Raw genomic sequence first — 25,751 nt, forward strand, 5'->3', positions numbered from 1 at the left:
TTTCTATGAAACTCAAGAATATATGCGTCTTTAAAATTGTCAGTGTAACAGATTACTGTATATTGGTTTATTCTGAACTCTTCTTTTCCCCAGTAATGAGTTATAGGTTATAATACTATCATCATCTGATCAGCTTTTCTGTGTAGAATGGGGCTGTAGAATTTCCATGCATTTATTATTTTTTAAAGTAAAATGTACAATCTAGAAAATCATCCAGAGTTGATGAAACACTCCACACAGCCCTACAGCAGTAATTTCAATGCCTGATTGTCAGTAATGTTTAAATTCTCTGCATTACTTATGACCTGAATTTGTCTGCCTCCAACTTCTAATCAGAGAACCTGATCATACTTTAGCTTTTGAACTCTTTGTGCATTGCCCAGCATCCACTTCCCACGAGATAATTCAAGATGTTTTTCAGCGGTTACATGCATACACCTAGAAGTTTCAACTCCTCTCTGAACTTTTCAGGAAACACTTAAGCCCAGATGAATTACAGTCACGGGTAAGAGCTCCAGGGATATTTGGAATTCATTAAACAAAAGCACAAGTTGGGCAAGTTCACTGTGTCATATAACAGAAAAACATACGTATTTATATATCAGATGATAACCTCTCTTAAATTCAGTGACAATAAAACAACAGAAAGGAACTTCTCTGGGTCTCTTTTCCTAACACATTAGCCATTTCAGCAGAGAAAACTGATAAGTCATTTTAATACTGTCATTTTAGTGATACTGTTAGATGACAAATCTCTGATTCACATCAAGAGGATGGACAGTTGATTACCTTGGTTAAGATGTGAAGTGAAGCTTAAAAAGTATGATAGGCTTTGCATGGTCTTGCATGATTCTCAACTTTAAAACTAGTTCACTGGGTACAATGTATGCAAGTCACTTTTTGAAAAAACATTTTAAAAAGTAAAAGTAAAATTTTCTCCCTGTTTCTGATGTCATTAGTCATGTTTCTGCTTTCCAGATTATTACTGCATTTTTAATGACAAGCTGATGATTAATTCTTGCTTGCATATCACATGGAAATTACATGCCTTGAATAAAGAACACCCTTAGACTGTGTGTTCACCAAGACCAGAACTGTCATGTCCTGAGTTTCAGAAGTGTCCATCCCATATGAGGAATGTCTTTGTAAGTAAGTCGTAGCAAAGGGCTTAATATCAGTAGAAGAAAGAAAAAATGGAAGATTTTCAGTCTTCTTGTTTATAGCCTACAATGGCTTGTAGAAAGTAGCATTGAATAACAGATTTTCAGCTGGGCCATACCCTAAACCTGGACATCACATGTGGTTCTGGATGCTGTGGCAACTGCAGCTGTGTTGTCAAGGAAACAGGCTTGTGCTCAGTAGGCAAAACCAATGAGCATTAAGCAAGGCTATATTATAGCTAAGCCTCTGTGACCTTATCAGGGATCAGAAGATCTGTCTCTTCTTCACTGTGCAGGTGTCCCTCAGCAGTGAGGGAGATATGCAAAAATATATGTGTAATATACCTGATGTAAATGTCAGACCTGGATTTTTCTAACATGTGAATGCATTTCCCAGTTAGATGGATTAAAAGACTTCGTTTGTGTAAGTAGAATGTTTATGTAAAATAAGTAGTAGAAAAGAAAGTAATGTGACATGTTTTTCTGTAAGCTATGAAATGAGGAAGAGGTAACTGAGGTATAATGAACTCTGGAAGTCTTGTTGATCTTTGTTGTAGCTTTAAAATTGGCTAAAATTCACATAGCTATTCCGCTATAAAAAAATGTTCATTTCCCAATGAGAAGAAAAAAAGTTTAAAGAACACTGAGATGCAGAATAGTTGTCAACAGTTTTCAAGCACAGTGTGTGTTAGTAAAAGAATTAATGCATGTGTCACTGAAATAAACTCACATTCCAATATACACATGTTATTTCATCCCATTATTTTATAAGAGTCAAAATCCAAATGGAACTGAGATACATAAGTGCAAGAGAAAAATGCCTAATTGTTTTTTGCTGGGTGGGGAAGGAAGTTGAGAAAGTTGTTTCAATTGCTGTCAGAAGTTGTTTTCTGATTAAACTTTAAAATATTTTTGTTTCTAAAACAATACAGAATGTTACACTTCAGTTGAATCAATAGGAATGACTGAATGAGCAAATAAATTCTACATGCTTTGGCAGAATCTCTGGAGTTTATTGTGCTTATATATATTGTCATGTAATGGCAAGGTGATGTCTTTCTTAATTAGCCCTGTGTTTTGCTAATCCACATGTATTAACCGTTGTATTTTTCTTGTTTCAGTATCCCTTGTAATGTTACATGCCGATTTAAAAAATTAAATCAATGTTTATCTGCAGATAATGCTAGATGAACCTTTTTCAGTAGTGATACTGTCCCATGTCTTGTACAGAGAAGGGAGGAACTGAAGCACATTGTGAAATAAGATACATCTGATTATCATAGTGATTTTGCTTCTAACATTATTTTGTGATTTATTTTCTTTCTTGGTGGTTGGTTTTTTTTTCCTACAGATGTTAATCTAAACTTGCCAAAGCCAACAATTTTTATTTTTTTATTTTTTTTTTTTAGATTTTGATTATTCTATTCTGGCATCTTACTCCTTTTTTCGCAGTGCTTCTGCACTTCTTTCTTTTTTTATATCTGATTATTTAAAATACCTGATTTTTTCCCCCAGAATTACTGTTTTTACCATTTCATCTAAGTTACAGAAAAATTCTGTGTAAGGTATTTCCTATTAAAGAGAGTTCAGACATTTTTGCAGCATGTTTAAGGCTGTTATAGAAAACTTGAAATTTACCTGATTTCATTGTTTCAGTTCTGAGAGTTGCCACTCTCCTGGTAAGATCTTCTATCAGAACATCAGGGAAAGAAATGAAGCAAAGTGGACACAGAAGACTTTGCTATTTCTGTGAGCTGAACATGATGTCAGTCTTATTAACAATGTAAAACACAATAGAAAAGATCGAGATGAGAGCATATTCAATGCTTAAATATTTATTAATGCTAAAACATTTAATATTTAGTGAAAATATTTAATTTAATTAAATATTTAATTCTTATATAATTATATTTAATGCTTAAGTATTGAAGAGCATAACACCAAAGTTGTCAGCATACATGCAGCAGTTAGCTCAAAAAGCTGTGACTTTAAGTCCTTGGAGAAAAGTCCACTATGATCCAGATACACTTAGAGAAACAGAATATTAATATTCAAAATAAAAGGATTAGGAAATATGTTGTGCTTCCCCAAAATTTTCTCATTCCCATTCCTTCTTTCATTATTAATTTTTTACTTTGAGTTTTTAGGTGTTTTGTACTACTGTCATATTTAGTCCCTTTAGTATCACATGTTATTTCATCTTCTCCTGCCTCTGTTTCTTATGTGTCTAATAGGTTTTTTTTAAAGGTAGCTAAGAGCTGAATACTTTTCCTAATTGTGTGCATCTCAGCCTTTTTCCCCTCCTTGCGTTTTTCCTAAGTTTGTACATAAATCTCTGTTCTTTCATGGTGCATCTTCCATCTGTAGCTTTATGGTCCTTTTTCTTTGGTATTCAATCACTAATATCCATGCTTTTGTTAAATAGTCTGGATTCTATAAGGAGTTTGATGTAAATTAAATTTAATATTTAAGCTAGATCTCACTAATATGAATGACCTTGACCAGTTATCACTAATTTAGGGAGCAACAAGTAGAATCCAACGTTTTTCCTTTAAACCAACTGATTGCTTTAACAGTGTGCCAACAAATTACTGCCAGTTACCTACCACCTTGCCATTTCCTGGGATACTCTGCAATCCTGAACAACAGGCAGAGCTGTGCCAGTATCTCCAGTTGGGTTATTTGTGGACAAATAGGCAGATGAACCTTTCCCTGCTCACCGGGTGAGTTAGATGCATCCAGGGCATGTCAGCCCTCCTGTGCATGTGCTGTGCAACTGATCTGTGTGTGCATAACAAGTCTACAATATTTATGATGCAGTAGATTTATAGCAGACCATTTGTGCTGGCCCAAAACCATCTGTCCAGGTGTTCCAGCTTATGTAGTAGATTTCTTTTCTTCAATGTAAAGTGCTGGCAAATATGATTTTCTCATTCCATTTTAAATTACTGGTGTAACATTGTTCCATGTATTCACATGCCTTGTACCAAGGAGATTCAATTTATTTGATCAAATTCAGACATGAATTCAAGAGTAGTCATTGGAAACATATTACTGTGAAATCAGATGAATTCTGTAGTATCAGTAAGGAGGAAAACAGAACTAGACCTATAGTACTCACGTCTAATTTTTCTTCATCTTTCACTTTATATCACTGCTTACAGTGGTATAAAATGGAAGAATGTTTTACGAAACTGAAATGTTCACATTTGGCATATATTTGACATTGACAACAAAATCCAAGAAAAAAGCGAGGCTGTGGAAGACTGTAGTTTTAATAAAAATAAGTAAAAGTTTAATGTGCAAGTCAAATTAATTTTGTACTGTGTTCTCAAATCCTTTGCATGTGCATTATAACTCCTTACATTGTGGTACATTAATTCCATTGTTGTTGTGAGATTTTGTGTTTGTAAGAATGAACTATTGTATTACTTTTGCACTGTATTGTAGTATTTTGTATTTGGTGCACTGTTCATATCACATATATACAGATCTGTATTATGGATGCTTATTTTTCTTCCTAATCTACCTTTAGACTTCTGATCTGTTTTATAAATTTAAAAGTAAGTTTCTTGTGAGGGTAACTTAATAGCCATAAATAACTTTCTGAAGAAGTTTTCATGAGTGAAACATTCAGACTTGAATACACTTTTTCAGGCTATGAAGTCCAGATTTTTTGATGGGTGTATTAACCAACAAATGCATGGTTTCTTTAAAAAAAAAAAGCATACAGCAATATGCTGTCATCCATCAGTTTTAAGTTAAAGATTGTCAGTCACAGGAGCTATTGGTGAACAAAACAACTAAAGACATTTGTAGTATGTATCTTTGTGTCACTGCAATAATAGCAGTAGATAAACCTAATGGAAGTTGAAGGTCCTACTCTAACAACTAGTCAGAGGTAGCTCATGCTTCTGCAAATTGCTTGCCCTGTTTTCCTGAAACTAATTGACATTTATTATATAGAAAATGATGCAAAATGTTTGTCAATATTTATGGGTTCCTCTGTATGCTTGACTGCATTTTTATTTTGTGTTTGCTCCTTTAGTATTTGTATTACATGTCTTTTGTATATAAAAATAATCAAAGAAACAGCAGTCGGCTTTAAGATCTACAGATATTTTTCAAAATCAATTCACTGTGTGGTTTTTTGCATGTATGTATGGTTTACATACTGATTTTCAATTTACAACCCAGTTTAAAAGTAGATGGAGAACCAGACCAAAACTTCAATTATAAGACTGTAATCATTACGTTTGGATTCATATCCTTCCTAAATTCAAATTGTTTGGTAACAGTAGTTAATCACATTTAAGATGATTTTGCTGAGGCCTGTTGTGATACAAAAAGCACTGTACAAACTGGACTGGGCTTAAGATGCTCCCCTATGGCTCACTGAATCTTCCAGAAGACAACAAATGGCTTGCAAGTAGTGAGCAGTAGCCGAGTGCCCTCTCCTGTGCCTGTCTGTAGAGGAATGAAGCTGGGTTAATTAGCATTGATAATATACAACTCAAATTTTCGCAGCACTCTCCAAACTAGCCAGCTGCAACAAGGTCTTTTACTGTCACATACCAACATATTCTTCATGCCAGTCCATCTGCTGCCTTCTCCTCATCTCTCCTCACCCAGAGCGCATGTTCTCTCTGCTTCTTTCTTGGCTGCTCTGCCTCTTAACTTAGCCAGCCACACTGCACCTCATCTACATCGGCCAACCCACCACCCCTGAAGCCTGTCCACAGTTGTATATTATCAATGCTAATTAACCCAGCTTCATTACTCTACACCTGTGCACATCTTAGCTCAGAGAGCAAGGAAGCTTCTGCAGAGGTGCAACAGGGTGAAGTTGTAGCTCTGCACTGCAGGGAAGCGAAGGGTGTCTCTAGCAGCTGTCTTCTGTCTGTAATTAGGGTTGAGGTTTCAGAACCAAGGTGGTTTGGCTTCATAACTTGTGGAAGCTGTGTAATACTGGCCAGCAATGCGCAACTTAACTACATGATTATTTCATTGTCAAACACCTTAAGAAAGGAGGCCTTTAGGGAAGCCTCAGTGCCTGTTTAGTTTTTTGATCTCTTGGTAAGTATTGTGCACCTTTCCAGATTATTTACTGAAACAATGCAAAACAAGCATGTTTTCCTTTACTACTTTTATTTAAAGCATCAGGGTTTCAGTTCAATATTTTATAAGTGATAGAACCAAATAAAAAAAAAATTGTTACTAGAAAAACTGAGAAAACAGATTCAACTGATTTGATAACATTCTTTGGTGCCTCCATGTCCAGTCTGCAATCTTGATAAAACCCAAGTGAAGCCTAATGATGTGTCCACTGAGCAATGTAACATTCTTTTGGAAGTAATAATGTTTGTCCTGTTAACAGACCTTCAGGCTGGCTGGGAAAAACACGCAGAGGATCACTTGGATTACCAGTTCTGTTTTTTAAGGGTATTAACAGGCCCACATCCAAGCTGATGATTATTTCAGTGCTTGTTGCTTAGGATTTATACTGAGGTACATGGCTGTTAACACAAAGTTGTTGTGCTTCCTTATGAAGTATTTAAATCATTTCAGATGCAAGAACATAAAAATGGCTGTACTGTATCAAAGCTACCATTCATTTTTCTGATATTCAGCCTATGATTGGAGTTGGTAACCCATTCTTTAGGCAAAAAGGCAAGAATCTGTTGCATTTACAGAATAGTCAGCTTAATAAAGAAAATTCCAGGTTAGGTTCTCTCAGTTACTGTTTTTGTGAGGCTTGAATTATGTGCCAAGACAGTGCTCTGTGAGTTGGATGAAGAAAATGAAGGAAAGTTACTTCCTACTGCTGCTGGGTAAAGGAGAATGGTAGGAAAGACTGATAGTATGAAAAGGAAGAGAGCGAGCCATGGATTGAAAATGACACAAGTCGCTGACAGTGTCTTTTAATAGTCAGGATTTGATGGATACTGCCTGAACAAGGATGGAGAAATTGGGTAAAATTCAGGATACAGTTTCAGAGAGAGGATCTAACTGTGTCAGGAGTGCATTGAGAACCTTGGGTATATCATAAGGGGAAGGAAGAGGCTTTCAGACTACTGATTGATGTTAATGTTTCCTAATACACAGCTTATTATGTGTAACAGTGATAGGAGGCTTGTGTGATATCTGAAGACCTTGATGTTCAGTCCCAATAGTAAACAAAACAAGAACTTCAAGGTTGAGAAAAAAGAGGGTTTAAGCATTTATTTTTCTCAATTTTGAATTTACTCTTTTTTGGTTTTAGAGTAATATAGCAGCCCCATTTATTTTCATTGCATCATTTGTTGTTTTATAAGCCCATATAGTCATCTCCTTTCTAAGTTACTGTCCAGGAGGGTTTTTTCCCTTTTTTATGGTAGTTTTTTCTATGTTTTTAACATTACATTTAAAATTCCTGTCTGAACTTCCTTCTGTTATTTTTGTATTCTCACTGTTTTCTTCTTTTTTTGATATGTGATTATTAGAACTGAAATCAGTACTACTAGTATGGATATGTTTTTGATTTGTGTAGTCCATATGAACTCTGATAATACTCTCTTACATTCTAGTTCTTCTGCCTCATTTTTTGAGAAGGGGTGCTTCTTTTTTAGTAGGCACATTTGATTGCATCTCCAGTATATGTACAAGTAGTTGATTTGTAGTTATCAAGGAAATTGTATTTGCTAATGTGATTTTCAAAGTGAAAATTAAGTCTGTCCATGTTCTCTTGGTTGTAGAGCAGAGCTCAGATGCAAAGCACAGACCTGCATATCTGATACACTGGAGCTCGTGGAGGTGGGGCTGGAGGTTCTTCCAGTTAGCTCACTTAGTCATTTGTTTCTCCCACTATATTCCTCTTTGCTTGAGATAGTAAGAGAAAATGTGTTATTTTCTGACACACACACACACTTTTATTTCTTTTTTTTTTCTTTTTCCCCAGAATTTCTCTTTCAAGAGTCTAGGTTACAAACTCTGTATCTATCAAAGCAGACAGAGTATTTAATGGAGCACTGTAGTGTTTGAACAACCACAATCACAGTTAGGCAAACAGATGTATCTTTCATCCACTGGTCTCTTTAGGGTGTGTTCTTGAGTATTCAGGATTGCTACAACATCTAGAAAATCAGAGGAGGATTAAAGCAGGAAATGAATAAATATTTAGAAAAAAATAATCCTATATTTCCCTTGTAACTTTGTCTGCAGACCTTTTATTATTTAATGTTGGAAATCCTGTCCTTTCATAGTCTTCTCAGTTTCTTGAAAGTATAAAACAGTGACTCAAGGTATCAGGAAAAAAATGTAGAAACATGTATGATCTATTGCATAACTACATTTCTTAGTACACCTGCAAAAATATTATTAATTTGTCCCTACTATGCATGATGAAAGTTCTAGCCTCCTCCCACAAAACATACATTGACAGGTCATACTCATACCTATGTGGCTCTAAAACATTAGAATTCTGATCTGACTGCTTCCCTTTCATTTTTTTATTTGCTTTACTTTTTAATCTTACAGCAATCAAACATTAGATAATTTTGTCTTAGATATACTGAATGTTAAGACAATAATATCATACAGGATATCATATAGGATATTTCACTATATATCCACTGTATTTCTAGGTATTTTCTAAATATATAGACATTTCCTCTGAGGGTTTAAGATTATTTGCATTAAATGGTACAGTGATTTTCATGCTCAGTCTTATTTCGCATGCTTAGCAGTACTTCAGATCTGAAGTAATGATGAATCACACAGTCACCATTTTATTTCAAACTCAGAGTATCTGGGAAAGATAACTTAGATTTTAGCCTGGTGCTGGATGCACCCTTTATCGTTACATTTCAATACCTTCGTGCAGAAAGTTTCCTTTGTATAGCACTCTTTGGCTTGATTACAGCCTTCTGGAAATTATTTTGCTTTTTTTTCTTTATTGAGTGGAGAGGTAAGGGGATTCAGAGAAGGATTTTGGTTGTGTTTTGTGGTCTGTTTCATGACAAAAGAAAACATCAATACAAGACAGTAGATCTTGTCAGACATAGAAAAAAACAAATTACATTAATTTTCATTATAAACAGATTTCCAAGTACAGTGCAATAGCCCTTGCATGTGTCAAAGCCAAAATTTATGTAATTGCACATATTCAAAAAATCTCTGTGCCATTACCATAATGAAAAAGCCATCATTTCTGTTCTAAAGCACTTCAGGAAACAAAATTGTCTGCCAGCACATTCAATTCATCTATCTCTCACATAAAATAGTACCCTATGTTTACTAAGGAAATAGTGATTTTTTTAAAGTTTCTCCATGCAGATTTCATAATAGAAAGTGAAGAGTGGTGTTTTTGTCTAAAGCAAAATATTTATAAGAATTTGTCAAAAACAAGAGCATTGTTCTAGTCCATCCTTGGAACTAAAACTGTAAATGTTTCTCTCCCACCTAGCCCCCTCATCTGTTTCTTCTCACAGGTGTGTATGTCCCTGACCTTGGACTGATTGACAGGGGAAGTTAAACTGCAAGCTGTTAGCATATCCTTCCACACATCAGTGCGATGAAATTAGGAATATTAAATGGATTAATAGCTTAAGTAATACTTCATTTATAAAAGGTATCATCTGTGCCATTTTACAGTAAACAGTTTACCTAATAATATGAAATTCTTTTCTGTCAGTAAAAATCTTAAATACTATGATTAGAAGAAAAAAATTATAATTGTTTTTACAGGTTATAAAGGCGTGTGTCTGTATATTGTGTGCCTGCTGTTAAGATTTGTTTTATTTGGTTAAAATTAGTAAATATTAGTAAACACAACTTTCAGACTGGTTCTGCCCTCCATGCTCACTGAGCTGCTCCTTGTAAATCCAATTTCATTCTCTCTCTTCCTTTCCCAGCCTTCAAATCATAAATAACAGGGCTGCTGTTTCATCCCCAGGTGGGTGATTCCACATATCAGGTTATGAATTTGATTAGAGAAGCAAAATTGAACAGAATGTGGAAGTTGCCAAAAATTACTAATAAATACTGCTAGCAAAAATAAGGTTGCTTTTAAATTGGACATGTAAGGTAGGTGTTCTGTAGATGCAGTATTTTTGTTGCCTTAGAGACCTTAATATTCATCCTAAGATTCCAGTGAGTATAATCAACAATAAAATGTAATGTAAGAGGGAGGCTGAAGGATAGTTAAATTATTTTATCAGGTAATATTGCCTAGCAGTGATTTCTTTAATTTTCATTTGAACTTCCCTTTCTTTCTTTTGTTGAAGTTTCCCACGTAAATCATAAAAAGTGTGTTGGGTTTACAGCTTGTATTTATTTCTTGTGACAATATTTAATTTTTACATCCATCCTCAGTCTTTCATTACTATTTTATTAAAAGAAAGTATAACCCCATGCCTCATGCAGAGCTTAGGTGCAAATCTGAAGTTCATCAAGCTGAACAAGAGTGTCCCATTACTTTTATGTTGGCTAGGCGAGAAGAGTGGGGTCTCATGGAGACAGACTGGGTATTGTACTCAGACACGAGTGATGTCTTCAGTGTCTGTAGATGTGCCCCTGGAGGGTGTTTGCAGTTGTCTGTGGTGATGATGCTTCGTTACTCTATGTATATATTGCTAGAGAGGGGGGAGTTTTTGCTGTTTGTGCCTCAACTTCTTCCCGCGTTACTGCGACTGCAGTTCTTGTGGATACTTACAACAGCCTGCACAGACTGCTTGCTTACAGTCCGTGAAAAAATGGGCATGTCTCAGAGAAATTTGTCTTATCCTTTGACGAAAACAGGTAAGATGAGTCACATTCTGGAGGAGCCTGTCTTCATTAACCATATAGGGACCCTACAGAGCTCAGCTGCAGGCTGAGTGAGCTATAGGCATCTGGTTGAGTGAGGTGAGTCCTGGTTTGTCATTCTGGAAGCGTTACCTGGTGGGGGCCACACAATCAACTCCAAGTTCAGCTCAGTCAGACTCATTACTGAGGGAACATTACTTCCTTGTTCCAAGACAGGTAAGTTACAGTGACCTTTCTAGCATGTGTTTTTCTTGACAGTTGACTGTGTTTTGCTGTCCCGTAGTTGCCTCTAATACTTTTGAGATTGTTTCTTCTGCCTACAGATTTCTCTAAAACTTCAGGTTCACCTTTTTTTATGTTTATTGAACAGGAAATCTTTTGCCTTCATTTCTGTTTCCCTGCAGATACTAACAGATCCTGAAACTTTGAAACAGGCTATATTTCCTCTTCAAAACATGCTAATAAGACACGGTTACATGAAATAGATGTAGGCACATTAACAACTTTCCAGGGCAGAATGGAAAATCTCTTATCTTGTTTCTCTTTTCCTGGTTCTTCCCACATATGTGTGTTGCTTACCTCGCGCATGAGCGTAGCCAGCTCACTAAAATGTCAGAAAACTAGCTTGGGAAAACCAGAAGCTGTTTAGCTCATTAAACCTTCGATCCTGAGATCATATGGATGCTGTATCCTGGACAGGGTGGAGAAACTGCATTACTGAGGGTGGGAAGGAAGGAACTGAATCAAAAGCAAGGGGAACAGGGAAAAAGTGAGGAAGCAAGACTTTTCATGTTCAGCATTGTCAAAGTGCTGATTTGTGCCACTCAGAAAGTGAACTGTCATCTACAGGTTTAATACAGCTGCTCCTCACCGAACAGAGTAACTGAAGCGCATTTTGCCGTAAGTTGCAGTTACATATTCTGCTGTCAGGATGTATATCTGCTGTCAGGATGTATACCTGTGTCTTAGCCCATACTTCAGGCGTGATTTATGAAATTCCATATCCATTCTAAATGACTAAATTTGCATCCCCTGTTTTTAGGTAATTTAAATGAATTGATCTTTTAATTAGGTCTTGTCAATAACAGCCACTGACAAGGTATACCTGAAATAACTATTTATGTTAATATTGAACTTTATCCATGGCATGGATTTAATTCATAAGTGTTCAGTTACATGAATATAGCAAGAAATTAATAATAATTAAGAATTATCTCATGCATTTGTGTTTGTTCACCTCTTAGTAAATTTTGCTGTAAACTGGCTAAAGACTCTTAGGGAAATGAATGGATAGTTGTGGAACTACACACAAAACCGAACTATCCCTAGAAGGTTTACAAACAGTTCTAGGAAAATACAGATTTTTCCTATTAAATAAAGCATAATATATGGTGATATTATTCTACATATAGAATTCTTAAGTCTTAAGATTAAATTACTGTATCTTAAGTTTCTGCAGTTACAAAGACTCCTTAATCTTTTCCTGAAGTATTTCTAAAAATTCCAGTTGAAATACAACAAACTCACAGAGACTGGGAAATACAAAAGAACCTTTTATTATGCTTACTATTTAGATAGGCTTATAGTATTTTGTTAAGCAGATTATTTTAATTTATTCTAAGGTATTTCTTTCCAAATGATTTGCCCCCTTCAAGAAAAGCAAAGTAGAAAATGTTTCCTCAGTGATGCCAGGTTTTCATGTATTTTATGGATGAGTAGGAGATTTTGAACTCCAAGCTAATGACTAAAATTACAGAAAATGTAAGAGGTAACTAGGTACTTTTTCCTGTAATTATAATGACTTGCAGTGCATTTTATTTCTGAAAGGATGTGATTGTCAAACTGTTTCCATTGCTTTTTTGGAGGATTTTTATGTTTGCATGTTGAACTCTGTAAATGTCAACAAAGAATTATTTCTGATTGCAACCATGGTAAAATAAAGACAGTTCTTTCCCACACACTGCTTAGTTGATACGGAAAATTCCTTCCTCAATGGAATCCTTAAATTTATAGGTATTTAGGTATTCTTTATATAGGTGTGTGTGGCTATTACTTCTTTGGCATGACTTCAGAAGGTTAGCAGTAATTCAGAAATGTTTGTGTTTCCATTTCAAAGAAATACTTCCCTGCATTTAGTGGAGAATGCAGGATTTGCATTTGGTGCTAGGTCTGTGCATAGGCTTTTGGCCAAGCAAGCTTTTTCAGTGCATTTGATTTGCTTAAAGTTGTACATTCGTAATTTCTAATTCCAGTTTCACCACTGTGCTAGCAAAATAGGGAGTACCGTAAAGTTAGGTAACAGTTACTACCTGTAATGAAATATTTCTACAAAATTATCTTCAGGTATCGAAGATATAGGTCTTTCATTTCTGGTACTATCATCTCTGAGCCCTACTGATGGTCATAGACATTGCACAAAAGCAGTATGTTTTTTACAGTAACAAGCTTTTAGACTGGCTAAGGCTTCAGTCTGAGAACAAAAAAAAAGTGGCGTTCATTTTTCTGTAGCCTTTTGCAGTGTAATTTCTGAGTTCAGTAGTGGTCTTGCTCTGTGACTCAAGCAGCAAATTTGGCTGCAGTAATACCGGTGAGGTAGATCTTGTGCCAACTGACTCTGTGTCTTAACTATCCAGAAACTGCATGCATGTTACTAATTCATGGAAAATGTATTTATTACAGCTAGATGTGAGAGAAACATGATGAATTAGTTAACCAGAATCAAAAAGGGGGCGGTGGAGAAAAGAGAACAGCCTTTCTAGGGGTGAAAAGAAACTCCAAGGTGTGTCAGTTCTTTCTGCTTCATTTAAACTCAATTGATTTTTTTTCCCTTTTCTTTTTTTCTGAGATTAAGTACACCTTGTATTTGGCGTTAAACAACATATAGAAATAATGCACCTAAAGATACATGGATACGGTGTTATAATCAGAAATACCAACAAGAGTATTAAAGAAGTGGTTGAAACCAGCTATGCAGGATATATTCCTGCTAAGAAGCCTTTTTGTTCTCACACCTTTGTTGTGCAGACTATATTTATGAATGCAGAGAAGAGATTTTGCACTCCATTTCTCTCGTCTTGCATTGCAGGGCTGGTCTGTATCCAGCAGCTAAAATGAGGATTGGTAGAGTAGGTATTTTAAATCACAATCTCCAGCCTTTTCTGTCCCTGGGATTTGTCCATCCTGGGGCTTGCTTTCTTGCTTTTAGTCCTTTCTTCTATGGCCATAATTTTGATGGTCTCATACTTTATAGAATTGTGGCCTGACTGAAGTACAGGGACATACATCTGGGGACACTTTCCCTAGCTGTACCAGTCATTTTAGCCTGCCTGCTCAAAAGTTGAAAAGAACTCAACAAGCATTCCTGTTTTGACAGAGGTTTTAGAAAACTTGGCCAAGCTGCACCTTGCCTGTCTGCATGGGAATGCTGAAACAGAAAAATACGACAAGACTTAAAATGAAAATGATACACAGTAGGCTGGGGGCCTCTGCCACGATGTTTCCCCTGTGAAAGCACATTCTGTGCAAAACTGGCTTTACAGAAAACACTGAGCTGTCTGCATCTTTCTATCTTGCATGACAGAAAAAGTGCCAGAAGAGCTTACCCAGTAAAGCTGCGGACTCTCTCGTGCATAGCAGCTATGCTGTGTGGCCATTCCTGTGATTTGGACCCATTTATACTGTTTGCAAGGAGTGAGGTTGCCCGGTGGACTCAAATAACAGAAGTTGTAAGGGAGGGTAGATAGCAGCAGGAGGGAAAAGAAGCAAGCCTGAAAAGTCTTCAGTGCACAGTCTGGCACATAGAGGGTATACCTATAAGCAAAGTTATGCTCAGAGAAGTAAACTGAACATACGGAAAGTTAAGTAGGTAGGAAGGGATCTGGAGTTTAAGCAAAACTCAAGAATTCGACATGTAATTTTAATTAAATAATTTCATGATTGATTGGCATTAAAATCCAAACTCATCAGTATGTTGGTGAGGTGATTGCACGTGAATGCTGTTGTGATATTGTCGGTAACTGCTAATGGCTAATTATGTCTTTGAAAGGCTGGATAATAGTAGCTGTCTTTATTTTAGATACCAAGATCATAACTCAATGTTCTTTTTCAAAAGAAATTTCATCTAACCCTAAGAATCAATTGTGAATGAAAACTTATGTACAGAAAGTTCTCAGTAAGAATTCATGTAAATTGATGTTTCAGAGTCATTCCTTCCTAAGCAAAGTGAGTTATTTTTTAAGAGAATAGCATATTAACCATGCAGAATTGCTTCATAGGTCCCATTAAACAGAGGTTTTGAGATCAGTGAGAGCTGAAAGGTCTCAGTCTTTCAATCCAAAAAGAATACTTCAGTTCACTCAGCCTTTGAGCCCACCCATGGATGCCAAATCCATTGTCTGAACTGCCGTGCTGGGGATTGGGACCGTCCATAATATCGTGGACAAGGCTTACTAGTGCATATGTAACTGCAAAACTCACCAGTGATGTATAATCCCCATTAATGAGATCTTACATCTGCTGTCTAAATGTCCTGGGAGTCTGGAGAACTTGGAAATTGTGTAACTCAGTAGATTCAGCTTTCCTTCATTCAGAGCGTTCACAGGTTAGCTGTTCTGATCACGTTCTCTAATTTTCTCAGTTCCTTGCTTGTCCTGTTTTTGCTTAATTCAGCATTTGTTTTACTTCTCTGAGCTATTATGCTATTTCCTTTATTTCCTCCAGTCTTGTTTAAGAAGTCATAAACCACTGTGGCAGCTGCCAATTGTCTTGTTACGTTTTGGGTTCAGTCTGGGCTACTTTTACTAACTGCCGGCTGCTTGACCTACAAGAGGCCTGCTGGCAAAATCAGCTTTTGCATAGAACTAAATTATCTATGAATGTCTTTACAAAGAAGTGACAGTTGCTCACTAAGGTAGAAACTGTCACCTAACATCCTCCAGTTCTTATATTCATTTACAACTAATTTCTTGGGTTTGTTATTCTTTTTCTTTTGACAGTGCTGTACATTTAATGTGCATGGTTATTCTTATTTTGGCTGTATTAAGATATTATAAGTTTATGTAAACAATTGAACACCTATATAAAAGTACCGAAATAGACCACAAATAAAGTACAATGCATAGCCAAAATCAAAACTTCCCTTTTTATTCCTTTGTTTGGCATTTGGGTTGAACATATCTCAAGATCATGGGATCATGGAATTGTTTAGGTTGGGAAAGACCTTTAAGGGCATCGAATCCAACCATCAACCTAGCACTGCCAAGTCCACCACTAAACCATGTCCCTAAGGTCTTCAATTTATAATCTTTCCAACATGCTTTTCTATTTCAAAAGCTAAAATGATTAAGAGTTCTAATACACCATCTGGATTAGACTCTGCATTAGTAATTTTAAAAGCATTTTTCTATTTCCATACTTTCAAGCTGAAATAAGAAGTTACTTTAATAAAACTGTAAATAAGTCTCAGACAACTGTTTATATTCTGTAAGAGTTTGAATTGAGGGAAGTTTTTTATCCAAACAAAGAATGGCTTTACAGAATTTTGACTGCACTGAGAAAGACTTTAACCTTTTACCTTCATTTACTTTAACCTTCAGTAGGTAATCTTATTGAAGCCAAAGCTCCCTGATGTTTATCTTAATTAGTTAATACGTCTTAAATGACACGTTTTCTTGCAGATGTCAGCTAATATGTCAGGTTGTGATTTTCACCAGCTCTCCTGATGTCAAAAGGAAAAAAAATTTCTTGCAGTTCCCTGAGTTTCATTGTGTTGTCTCATGTGGTATCATCATTTCCTAGTGTCGCTTGAGACTGCCTGCAATTTTACCTTTAATGTTAAGCTGGAAGAAAAGAACAGCTTCTGAATTCCTCAATAAATCATAAAAAGGCAAAATAAAATCCAGTCCCAAATCTTTTTTCCTTTACAAAATATCATAAAATTCAGCTCTGAGACACAATGATGTAGATAAAGAAGTCCAGGTACCAGTTATATCAACACTGCAGCTGTACATTATATAACCAACACTTTTGCATATATTATACATTTAGCATCTGCCACAGTCTTTCCTGTTGTCATTTTATTTAATACCCCAACAGGGTATACACTTAATAAGTATGCTTTTCAGTAAAGTGTTGGGGTTTTTTTCTTCTGAGAGAAATTAATCAGATTTTCGTTACATATATGTAAATACTCTTTCCTAGAACATTGTTTTAGTGTTTGGAATTATTTTAAAGGAAGCTGAGGATGGCTCAGCTCCTTTTAATATTTTGCCCACTTCACCAGTGAAAAGTGTATGCTTATAATGTATATGTCTGTATTACGTGATTAATCAGGGTCCTGTTTTTCTTTATCCAGTGGACAGTGTGGTATGTTTTTCAGACCCAAAGAATTTTTAGGGGTTAATAAGAATATAGTAGTACTAGATTAGGCTGCCAATAAATTATATCAGTACTGCGACATAGTTTTTCTGACTGTGATATACATGTATGCGCATGTTTGCATGTGTACTGTATTCACTGTTTTGAGCAGTGCACAGCTCACTCTGTAATCAGATTATTTGTTCAGTCCTATTAGAGTACTTTATACTCTGAGGGTATTCCCTTAATCCCATTCTTCAGCATGCAAAAATATGGCAAATAGCAGTGATGAACACTAGGCTCAAGGAACAGTCCCTTCCTCTCCACCCCCACCTCTGCAGCTTCAGAATTAAAGAGACTTTGCCAGACCCTATAGGGGGAAGAAACCAAAACCAAACAGACACTCTTAATTAAAATTTATACATTTTTCCCTGCTGCCCTCTTAACTGTTTAGCTACATTTTTCCAAATAACCATTTGGACAGCCTCCCCAAGCACAGGACATGAAATGAGATGTGGCTAAAGAGGGGCAATTTGGAAAATGTGAAATATCTTTCTTGTACAATGACAGAAGTAAGAGAAAGACCAAGAAATTTTAGTTCTCTAACAAGTGGAAAGGCCAAAGATTTTCATTAGCTTTCATTAAAGAAGTCAGTCTCAAATGAGCTACTGAATGCTGTTAATACCAAAAGGAAGAACTAATGGGGTCTGTCTAATTATGAAGGGGAGAAATAGAACAATATAATCAAATTATTTATCTGTAAACATTGCAAGGGGAACAAAGAGATGAGTAACAGCTTTGTCATGAACAAATTATGTCAAACCAGTTTGGTTTCTTCCTCTGAGAGGGTAGCAGGCCTTATAGATACAGAAACAGTAAACATTAGATATCTTGCTTTTAATACAACTTTCAATGTGGTATCACATGACATTCTTACAAGCTAGCAGCGAAACATGATCAAGATTAATTTATGTTAAGATGAAAACAAAACTAGTTGGAAAGTAAGACCAGAGATAGTTATCACTGGTTCAGCATCAAAAGTTTTTATCAAGTGGAGGTCTATATGCATCTGTCCTGTACCCAGTACTAGTCAGGATTTTTATTAGTATACTTAAACATCAACTTAAAAAGTAAACAAATTAAAGAAAATCAGCATGGTGGAGTTGCAATGGTAGAGAATCCAAAATAGCCTTTACAAATTGAAATCATGTTATGAAAAAATAAGGGATGACATAACAAGAAGGGATGGAAACATAAGAACTTAGGTCGGAAAAAATAGCCACACAGAAATAGGATGGGGAACAGCTAAACAACAATTCTGTGAAAATAAAAGAAGCCATAGACTATAGCAGGTCACAAGCTGAGAGTTAAGCCTGTTGAATACTTTTTGGTGTGTTTCACTTCAGTTATCTGAATATGAAATCTATTTGCACATTGAAGGCATGCTTTGCAAAAGAAAGACTGTTTTGCCATATGTTTCAGCCATTCTTTGCAGATAAATGTATTTTATCTGAGTTAGACATATGGCTACTTCTTTGTTTACTAGGACAAGCTATCATTGGTAAGAAGGGCAAGCATTAAGTCAGATATAAAGTTCATAAGATGTATATTTTTCCTTCTATTCTCTAGCAATGGTAATGACTAAATTGAAGTCCTTCATTCATTTTTGGAGTCTTTTGCTTCAAGAAGAGGTAGAATAATTTCAGAGAATCGAGGTGAAAGCAGCAAGCTTTATCAGAAATCCATAATAAGGGAAAAACTTGAAATCTTTGATCTTGAGGAGGATGATAGTAGAGGAATGTAATAACAATTTTCAAGTACTTAAAAGCCGCTGCAGAAGGGAACAGGTTAATCAGTTCTCTGTAGTGCACAAAGTAAACAGTAATAGTTCCAAATCGCACAACAGGTTATTTAGGTGAGAGACTAGGAAGGCTTGCATATAAGAGTTTCGGAGAGGTTATGGAGAAGGCAGATTTCATTTTTTTAAGATTTGTAGATTTCTGGGCAGATGGTGGAAATCCATCACTGAATCATTAAGAGTAGGTTAGGAAAGAGTAGGTTCATGTCTTTAAGCAATGAGAAAGCACTTTGATATTGAAGATAGAGCAGATGCTGTCTTAGGGCTGTTTCTGACCCTGCTTTGCACTATTTCTTAGTATAAAGTTCCAAATTCAATAGCAGCGCTGGCATAAGACCTTTCTTTTTTACAATATTTGAAGATATATAATGTTTTTTCATTCAGTCTTCATTTCCTTACATTAAATTGCACTTTCTTTAGTTATCCTTCATATGTTAATCCTGATTTTTTCCCTGCTTATTTCAAGTCACGGAGCATTGCCGCTCTTTTGTTTTGACACCATTGACTGTGCTGCGAGACTGTGAACTGAATCAAGCAACTAACAAACTCATTTTGTGGAATATCTGATCAAATTTGCAAGTTTTTTTCAGGTGGCCTAGTTCCTATAATAGGAATAAATAAACTGATGTAACTAAAGAGGCATCAGAGGGGAGGAAAAAAACAGCTGTATGTTGTCATGAAAGGCATTAAAATGAGCACTGTCAACATGAAAACGTACATGGATTTGTGGGGTCATACCCCTGTCCTTCCAAGCCATCTAAAATGTTCTGTCTATATGCTTCCATATAGTAGTTATAAAGCATCTGTCATTGCTATTCTGAGAAGGTATGAGTTAATTTTTTTATGCTGAAGATGTTGCAAACATGAATAATTTTGAGCCACAAAGTAACAATGGGACTGAAATTCCAGCTGTGGACAACTCTGGAGAATTAGCTACTAGTAATTTTTTAATAGAATAGAATATTTCAGCTGGAAGGGACGCACAACGGTCACCTAGTCCAGCCGCCTGACACCGCTTCAGGGCTGACCAAGGGTTAAAGCTCGTTACTAAGGGCATTGGCCAAATGCCTCTGAAGCACTGACAGGCCTGGGGCATCGCCCACCGCCCCAGGAAGCCTGTTGCAGTGTCTGACCACCCTCTCGGTGAAGAAGTGCTTCCTGACGTCCAGTCTGAGCCTCCCCTGGCGCAGCTTTGAACCCTTCCCGCGTGTCCGTCAGCGGATCCCAGGCAGAAGGGATCAGCACCTCCCTCCCCACGCCCCCTCCCCAGGAAGCTGCAGAGAGCAGCGAGGTCGCCCCTCAGCCCCCTTTGCTCCAAACCAGACGAGCCCAGAGCCTCAGCCGCCCCGCGCAGGCCATGCCTTCCCGCCCTCCCACCAGCGCTGTTGCCCTCTGGGCGCCTTCGAGGACCTTCACACCCTTCTGAAATGGCGGGGCCCAGCACCGCGCACAGCACCCGGGGTGAGGCCGCACCGGCGCTGGATGCGGTGGGACGTCGCCCCTTCTGAGCGGCGGGGTGGGCTGCCTTTGGTGCCCCCGGGATGCGGTTTGTCCCTCGGCTGCCCGGGCACTGCTGGCTCACTGAGCCGGCTGCCCCCAGCACCCCGACCCCTTCCTGCAGGGCTGCTCTCCAGCCGCGCCTCTCACGGTTTGTGCCCCGTGTCACTCCATCCAGGAGCAGAATCCAGCATTTGGACTTGTTAAACTTCATCCCCTTAATCACTGCCCAACGCTCCGATCTGTCTCGATTTCACTGTCTTTATAAAGAAATGCATCTCTGCTTCCTAATTGCTTCAGCAGCAGTTTAGTTCAACTGTCCTTCCTCTGGATGAGAATAATATTTTATTTTTTTAAAAAATAGAAAATATATATTTATACGTGCATCTTAAGTGTTAGAATATTCTTACAAGTAATCTTGACTTTTTTACAACACCAACCAAGAAATAGTCATCTAAGATCTGCTAACAGTAACTGATGCATATGGGGGATGGGGTAAAGAGCAACCTGTACTTACAGATTATAAAGCATGTCTTTATAACAGAAATATAATCTTCATTCAGATATTTGAGATAAAATACTCCAAACAGTATTGAAGATGTTGGCCATTTTTACCATTTCCAAGGTACAGCCTGCAAAGCCAATGCAGATACATAACGTAGATCAGGTGTGGTCTATCATACTGAAGTTTTAGCTGGCATGAAACTAGGCCGAGCAAAAGAGAACAGTACTACATCATATTGATAGTAGATAAGGAAATAACATACTTGGACGGATTAAGTGAATGTATCTTACTCCTTCATATTTTGGGTGATGTGGTTTGTTAACGGTGTTATTCACATCTTGTATTATACTTATGGCATATTATTGTTGTAATTCAATAAAAAATTTGTAATGAAATAAATTGATTGATCGTCTTTTTAAACCTTGCACACAGATGCTGCAATATTTCTGTTTTTAATCCCGAAGTACTGTGGTACACTTAACTACTTTTTGCAAATCTGATTAATATTTCTCCTCTTAAAATCACTTGTGGTAGCCAGTTAATTTGTTCAATTATATTATTAGAGAATTTCAGAAATACACATCACTTCTAAATATAGCGAATTGCTTTGTTTTAAAATGGCAAATTGTGTAAATTCCAACTTTCCTTTTTATTAAGTTACAGCCAAATGTAGACCTGTAGATGTTGTTTGGTAGCCAGACCTTGTGATAGAAAGAAGTGCTAGAAGAACTGAATGTTTAGAAATTAAGTAAAAGGGAAAATCATACCAAGTACAGTGAACAGAAGAGTCCTAAAAAGCAGTGGGGTTAGACTTGAGTATGAGAACAGATGTAAAAAAAAAAAACCCAAAAACCATATTGCCAAAGAAAGGGATATCAAGGCACAATAATCAGACAAGAAATAGTCAGAAACTGGAAATTTTAACATGAGAGAACATTGCTTAAGTATACTGCAAAACGAGACTTGTCACCAGCAAAGGCATTTAAGTGGAATAGGGGAAGTCGTCATTAGAACTGGCCAGTAAAGAACAGCAAACATCAAAAATGCAAGCGTTATCCCGAGCTCAAGTTAACATTGGCCATGCAGAGGAGTGGGGCCCCTTAACTCAGACTCAATGTCACACTATTGTCACTACACTATTTTTTGATCATGTGTGGTCCACCCACTTTCTAGGTCAGCTGGACATGTCAGCACCTAGTATTGTAGACATGCCCTCTGCTTGGCTATCTGCATGAAAGAAAACTGCTTTGCTTTAATGACAGTGTTTCACTTTATACTTGGGTTCTGCGCTCTTTCTGTTCTTCGCTTGCACCTGCTTTGAAATCACTTAAAACTGTTTTTCTTAACAAAAACGAGAATTGTGGCAGCTCATCTCATTAAAGAAAGGCAAGATTTCCCTATGATTTCGTTTCCCTGCTAAAGCTTTTCAGAAGGGATTCTCAGTTACATAGAGATATATTCCTTATCTTAGAGCATAACACTTTTCTCTTACAGCTTTAAAGTTTCATGTCTTAAAACCTAGATTTCCATATTGGTATTTTCTGTTTTGTGAAAAGAAATTGTACAGTTGCATGACTCAGTATAAAACACTGGTCAAGTGTGGGATATAAATACTGCTTCCTGAATATACAGTAGTACATAGAGATCTTACAATGCCATGGAAATAGACATGCATGGACAAATGTACTGTGGATTCCTCCAGTAACTGCCCTTATAGGCAACTTAGGTCCACCCAGTAGTTGCTGCTGGATTCCCTGGTCTCCCAGTTGCCTTACACACTGACACACACATTCAAATGGGTGTTTTCCATAAGCTGATCCAAACCTATAGTCTTACTGGTAACTAACCCTGGTAGACTCCATGGTTTCTCCATGAGCGGTTATGAACTTCCTGGCCTCTCCAGTAGCCAACTCTCAAATCCCTGTGGTCTCTCCATCGTGCAGCCCAGACTTATGGACACTCCAGTACCTGAGTCCCAAACCTTTTATCATACGGGAAAACTGTGCAGTGAAATTTCCTGTAAACTATGTGAAATGCCTTGACTTGAAGCAGAAAATTAAGTAAATTTGCATTATAGTAAAATGCAGCAAAAAGTGCTATTGTCCACAAAAATGTAGTGAGTTCCACTTGCAATATTCTGAACATTTCTGGTTACCTTAGACTGTGTACAAAAAAGCACCTTGCACAGGTATCCTGTCTTTTTATTTTTATATTTTTGTGCCATATTTTCTAGTATTTCTTTGAATTTCTGTACTCTTTAGCCTCCCCCCCTCCCCCCCCCCACCCCTTGCCTGGATCTGGGGGTTTTTTTCTGTATGTTTACTCAATATTCAGATTGTTTCTATCAAAATTCTATCCAGGGTATGTTTGGGTTTTTTGGTTCAGTGATGGCTGTATCAGTATGCAGAAGTCATAAATCACTTTATTCTGATTGAAGCAAGAACGTGAGAATTGGATCACTTTTAATAACCTTGTTAATAACAAGGTTTGCTATTAAGTAAACATGGATTACACAAGGAAGCAAGGATGTATTAAAAAAAAAGATGTGCAAGGATAGCTTAATGAAATAGAGCCCTACAATCAGGGATTTGCCATAGACATTAGTAGTACCAGCAATGTGTGCGTGCATTCTTGGAAATTAATCCTAATGTAGCACACAAATATACAGTTACACAAAAACATGCAGAGCATCTCAAACCCCACACAATATGCTTTCAAAGGGTGGCAAGGGAGTATTACAGCAAAGTGCTACCAGTATTTGAACGAGAGCTCCCACCGATTTTCCTCCTTGCAGAGAGCTGAAGGACCAGACAGGCTACTAGTTTGCTTTCATATTTAGATGGAAGCATTCTTTTGATACTGAAAAACTGGAGACATGACTCTCTAATACCTGGTTTGGAGTGTTAGAAAGCAGGCATTCTTTATTATCAGCACCGGATGCACAGGGAATAATTTCCATCCAACAGACATACTGACTTTGTTCACTATTTATCTTTATATGGCCAATCTATACATATTAATGACATTTCTGAGAAACTGTTAGCATATTCATTACAGTTTCAAGAACTGGTTATCATATCTACACTCTTACTACGCATGTGTGGCCTAATGGGTCAGGGGTCCTCTGGTGGCCCTTTGAGACATCTTCATCCTTTCTTCATCATCTTCCTCTTCTTATTATTATCCTTTTCTTGACCTTCTCTTCTTCTGGCCCTGTTTCAGCACTCTTGGCTCATGTCTTGGTTTCGGACCGGTTCTTACCTATTTAGTAGCTAAACTATCCTATTCAGCGTTCTGCCAGTGGCTGAACTACATAATACAGCGTTGTTCAGCTTGGCCATGTCATGGATACATTAGTTGCCACATTTACAGTTAAGCACACTGGTGAAATTCCTCCGGTATCACTTCCATAACGGCAACAATGTTCACAATTTCTTGAAGGAATAGTATGAAGAGCACCCACACAAATTACTCTCAACAAAAAAAAAAGACAGGCAGTTCAATAAAAGGACCAATTTGGCTAAATTGTGAGTTCTTTGTGATGGAAGAACCTGAATATTGACCTGAGAAACAGAGTCACATAAAAGATGGAAACTAGGTCAGTTTACAAAGCTTCATTGTCTAAAAGGCAATGTTATTTCACCAGATTATGTCTATTAACATAGATACTATTTTTAAATGTTGGCTTTTTTTTCTTAAAAACTGCATGGAATACATTAGAAGTAGAAAATAATTCTCAGCTAGTACACGTCAAAGAAATCAAAAATGTCAGACTAACATCCTGAGGGAGAAAATTGGTCTTCTTGGTTATTTAGAGTATTTTCTGGTTAGTATGATCTGATACATTTCACAAATAAATATTTTTATTGTGATAAAAATTAAACAGAACCTTCTGAATTATTCTGGTTGACTGGGAAACAGTATACTAAATAGTTACCTTAGACAGCTTGTGGGGGAAATTAAAAAATGATGAGCAGAATTTATAGGAGGGAATACAACTTCTGTCAAAATCTCCCATATACTTTCTACATTCCTGTTAGAAAAAAAGTGTTGTATTTTTAAAAAGCATATACAGAAAAGAGAAGGACCAGTGAAAAATCTGTGTGTCCTTGTACTTTTTAAAAATACCTAGAACAAAGTACCTTCTAGTACTTTTTTTGGGAGATACTGCAATCTAGTCTATTAGCCAGCAAATGAAATAATAATAATGATATTTTCCTAACCGTTATTTCTGTAAGGCATTTTAAATAGGTGGCTCCAGAGAAGGAATTCATATATTTATTCACAAATGATAAATAAGAACAGTTCTATGTAGTTAAAAATGCAGATTTTCTGCAGATTGCTCTTCATTTGCATATTACACTGGCACAGGCAGACTTACAAATTGACATAGACATGTAAATACTTTCCTATGCCTGTGAGTCAGGTACACAGATATGTAGACTATCTATCTAAGTATTGGGTGCAATAATTTAAGATAATTGCAAGTGTAATTGTCTGCATCAGATGCCTTAGAATCATAATAAAAGGCAGGCTTTTTCAAGAACAGTGGGAAAAATTGTCTTCAACATTGCTTGGAAACATAGAACCTCTA

General features: G+C 36.8%; 1 protein-coding gene across 1 annotated transcript in view; it reads left to right on the plus strand.

The window, feature by feature from the left end:
• The first annotated feature begins 1,461 nt into the window (after positions 1-1,461).
• The window catches only part of PRLR (prolactin receptor), a 122,851-nt gene continuing 98,561 nt past the window's right edge, over positions 1,462-25,751 (plus strand). Inside the window, exon 1 of the mRNA XM_037373098.1 lies at positions 1,462-1,584. The gene's annotated coding sequence lies outside the window, so the exon portion shown is untranslated. The remainder of the gene's footprint in view (positions 1,585-25,751) is intronic.

The sequence above is a fragment of the Falco rusticolus genome, chromosome Z (assembly GCF_015220075.1).
Source record: "Falco rusticolus isolate bFalRus1 chromosome Z, bFalRus1.pri, whole genome shotgun sequence".
Classification (NCBI taxonomy): domain Eukaryota; kingdom Metazoa; phylum Chordata; class Aves; order Falconiformes; family Falconidae; genus Falco; species Falco rusticolus.